Source organism: Belonocnema kinseyi, chromosome 10 (genome assembly GCF_010883055.1).
Source record: "Belonocnema kinseyi isolate 2016_QV_RU_SX_M_011 chromosome 10, B_treatae_v1, whole genome shotgun sequence".
Classification (NCBI taxonomy): Eukaryota; Metazoa; Arthropoda; class Insecta; order Hymenoptera; family Cynipidae; genus Belonocnema; species Belonocnema kinseyi.
Genome location: NC_046666.1, coordinates 82,052,289 through 82,057,149, shown reverse-complemented (window position 1 = coordinate 82,057,149; position 4,861 = coordinate 82,052,289).

Here is a 4,861-nt window from a genome sequence, read left to right as displayed (position 1 = left end):
CCCCCCCCCCAATTATTTTTTTAAAAATAAAATAATGCCCGATTTTTGTAAAACTTAACAAATATATATTAAAGCTTCACTCAAGGTAACTTTTGTTCAAAAAGCTTGTTCCTGAATAAATTAACTCTTATTGTTTCCGTTTTCGTTCTGTTATTTAGGGATTGTGTTTTTCATAGAAATAATTGAAATGTGGTTTTTTCACGTTTATAAAATTATAATTCAAGGTCACTCGGGGTAATTTTCTGTGAAAAATATTGATTTACAAAGAATATTTGTCAAACAATAGAATGGATTTCTTCGCCCGAGATACAAACGTAAATTGAACTATAGTAAAAACAACTGGAAAAATGTAGACGAAAGCCAAATTTGGTAAAGAAAACAAACATTTGCGACCTATAAATACGAATTTTATTCCCCAAAAGATTTTTATAAAAATCTCTTCGAAACACTTTTAATGCAACAATTTAATTGAAGAAAAATATTTGTTATAAAAATACAAATAGTACAATTTTTACATACAATTCTTAAAATAAAAAATCTGTGTGTCAAAGCACAATCCAATCCGACTATTCTTTCGAAAGTTATACGATATACAGACAACCACAACATCAATAACAACGACGACGTAGATGCCAGAGAGACAGACAGATACCGATGTAAAAGCTTGTTTTTCTGATTCAAGGAGCCTCAAAACGTCTAAATTTCATGAAATTCGCGGAAGTCATTTTTCGCATAAAACTCTTCTTATTATGGATAGAATTTGATAAAATAATCATGGGGCCTTGAAAAAGTAGCGTTTTTCGCCTCTTGACTTTTTTTCATATCAAGGTTTTTTTGCTTCAAATGTCCATTTTCGTTTGGTTTTTTGAATTTTTTAAATCCTTTAACTTTGGTGACTTTGATTTTATCAAAAAAAGTTGTCAGGATAAATTGTTCATATTTTTTTGTACCATAAATGGCTGTGGATAGAATTTTCAAATTTTTTAAAAAATTGGTCTTAAACATTTTTAAAAATCATCAACTTTTTGAATTTTCATCAAAAATGGCTGTTTAACGAAATCGATCTTTCTTTTTGGTCTTTCGAACAGTGTGTCAAAGCCCAATCCAATCGGAACAGTTATCCGGTATACAGACAACTACAACAAAGACAACACCGGACAAACAAACAGGCCCAGACGTAAAAACTTGTTTTTCTGACTCAAGGGGCCTCAAAATGTCGACATTTGATAAAATCCGAAAAAGTTATTTTTCATTAAAAGCTAATACCTTCTCATTTTGGATAAGAATATAAACATTTTTAATAAGATTTGTAGAAAATCTTTCAAAGAATAAAATGATTGCCCGGTAAGTTACAACCGAAAAATTACAATTTCAAAAAAATGAAGGTTGTTCTAAATATTGAGCTGGACTTGAGACCGGGACAAATCGTCACACACACAATTCAAAGTGACAAATTTAAACTTGGAATGTTACGATTATAATTGTTTTATTTGTTTTTATTAGTATTTCGAAGGTAAAAGTATTTTATTTTTATTCTCAAAGAACAGTTAAATAAGTATTAATTTAGAAAAAAATCACATTTGAGAAATTTCAACGGACATGTTCACCAAATCGTTCTCTTAGTCAAATAAATTCACCCATGTTTTTTATTAATATATATATATATATATGACAAAAACATCATAGCCAAGGAGAATGAAAAGAAAGAGAGGTATCGAGACCTTATAAGGGAGTTGAACGATTGTACCCGGAATATTCTGTTAAACTGATCGTCCTTATCATCAGCGCTCTTGGAGGTGCCAAGCTTTCACTTGCTAATAGCCTAAAAAGCATCCCTGCGTGTCAACAATATGCTAGAACACTTACGGGAAAAATAAAGAAGGCGGTTGTCCTTGGGTCGCTCCGTGTTCTTAGGGTCCATGAGGCTTTTGCTGGATCGTCGTATTGATTCCTTTACAGACTGTAACCACCTATCTCACGGTTGTGAGACGTGGTTATGGCTGAAATTTTACCGCGATTTCGCAGGAAGCGGGTGCAATTTTTCAGATTAGCACCCGCTCCCGGCGAAATCCTGCGGTTGTCCTTATGACAAATTTTTAATTATATATATATATATATATTAGCCTCTGCTCTGAGGGTTCAAAGTTTTCTGATTCAAAGTAGAGAAATCCTAACACCAAATACAGGTTTGACCCAGAGAGCAGTTATAGATTTATGAACTTATTATTACTCTGCCATTCACTCATTGTCAGTAGTCGGAACGTAATAATTAAGAAATTTTAAAATACATGCGGGAAATTCATTAGACGAATAGACTAAAATATTTATAGAAATTGCAAGCTGTACAAATATAAAAATAAACACTTAATAATGTTTGGGAACAATGTATAGATATTGCACTAAAAGTTTTATCTGTTAGAATAAAAATATAATATGGTGAAGTAAATAAATTGTTACTCATAAAAGAATATCAAAAGATGAGAAATAACAAAGATATATTTGGAAATAATCAAATAACTTTAGAAATATTACAAAATATATGAAACAGAAATATAAATTATACATTTAATTTTCTCTCTGGTATCTATTAAAATAACCATGTCTTACAAAGCGTACATATTTTACGTTTGTTATGAAATGTTGGCAATTTAATTTTAATTTAAATGGTTCTTTTTTCCACGCTAAGTTTACTATCAGTGTGCCTCGAAGGTGTGCCGAGAGTTGCTTACAGCGCTCCAAGTGGCTCTTGGCAAACTATATGGGAGGGTGCTATTTACGGGGAGCGGTGGGTAGAGGGGAAGTGACTTTTTTCGCCGGACGCGCCGTCTATATTTATGGCGGGTAACTAAGCTCGCACCGCATCTACGTTTATAATATCTTTGGTACAGGGGTCTCCACAATCCACAGGTGCAGCGTGACCCAGAATCGCTCGGCTTGTTTCAAGATCTGCCAATTTTATTCGACGGGAAACTGAGAGGAAATTTATGACCCGTTTGAAAAAAATCCCAGTTGGAAGGGCTCTGAGAACCCTTTTTTCTGGTATGACTTATTGACAGAACTAGAAATACAAAGTATTTTATTTAAAGTAATTGAAATAAGCAATTTCCGATATTTGTTCACGAATAAATGTTTTCGGCATTAATAATACTAAGTAATTTAAAAAATACTAATTATAATAAAAATAAGTGGTCGAAAATAAATTCAAGGCGTTCTAAATTTAAAGAGTTTTTTTCAAATCGAGAAACTGTAAATAAAATTATTTCAAAATAAAAGTTCGAAAATAGACAAAATTAAAAACTTAAAAAATTAATGACTTAAAATTCGAAGGAATTGACAAGGGCGCACAAACCATGTATGAAAAGTAGCGGTTGCTACCCCAACTGGGGGGGGGGGGGAGAAGTTTGGTGGGTGGAGTGTGGGTTAGAGTGACATGGACTGGAAAATGTAAATTTTACTAAAACTAATACTAAACCATTCATTATTATTAATATTATTATTATTATTATTATTATTATAAAAAAAAACATTTCTGAGTCGAAATGTTGTCACAGGCTTATACTGTCCAACATGTCGAAGGCATTTTTGATTAGAGTTGGATTTTTTATTAGATCATTTTTGCACGGGGCTGTCCCGGTATATATCATCAGTCACGGACGCATTTTTATAATGCAATCAAGTGATCTGATGAGAGCAGTCTGTCCAGACATATTGGACAAAGCCTGGTTTTTACCCCATCATTGACGGACTGGGTTGCAGTCAAGTACACGATGGGGGGACCTACAGCTTAAGGTGGGTTCCGAACCACCAGAACCTCGGTAAAGGTACATTGAAAAATTTCCAGAGGTACCGGCTCATGGATCGAACCCCGGACCTCTGAGGTGAAGTCCGAGTTTATTATTACACCATTAAGCCATTTCCCTTTCGGGGTAGGCGTGACTCACTCGGCAGGGGAAAGGAGTAGTGTGTGGAAGGAATAGAGATTTTTCAGATTGATCCAGAATTCTCGTGCTATTTAAGTAAATAACACGTTCGTTCCGCAACACTGCTCCGACCCAGGTTGCTGATCAATCTCTCTAGCAATCACCCCAAGCGAAGAACCTCACGAAGTCGTTATGTAAGGTTCCCCACTTGGGTCCATTAATAGCCAAGGTCTTTGTTTCTTGATAAGTCCATGTCTCGCTACCGTATAGTACAGTCGGTACAAATGTAGAATTATGTATTGCCATTTTAGCTTTATTTGATATATTTTTATTTCTGATAAGGGGACCTGCTCTACCAATAACCTGCTTACCTTCATTTATTCGTCCATCTAATTCCTCATCTATCTTCCCGTCCCTAGTAAATAAGCTACCAAGGTATACGAACTTATCAACTTGTTCAATTCTCTCATCATTTAATAAAATATTGCATAGCGTTTTTTCATTCTTTCCTTCGAACACCATGGTTTTCGTTTTATTTGCGTTAATTTTGAGGCCCATGCTCTTCATGCTTGCATCTAGTTTATTCAGCATTCTTTGTAGGTCTTCGATAGACTCTGCCATAACAACCTTATCATCTGCGAACGCTAACCCTCGTACCCTTACTGTTTCGAGATCCACACCCTCTTCGTCGAAGAGAGCCATTCTTAAACACTTGTCCATAAATAATATAAATAACCATGAAGACATAACGCATCCTTGTCTGACTCCTTGAATAATATCGAAACAGTCACTCAGTTTCCCATTCACTCTTACACTCGCTTTGCTACCTGTACATATTTTTTTTATAGCTTGTAGGATCCATCCATTGACTCCATACTCTTTCAGAACTTCCCAAAGTTTACTTCTATCTACCTTGTCAAAAGCTTTTTCTAGGTCAACAA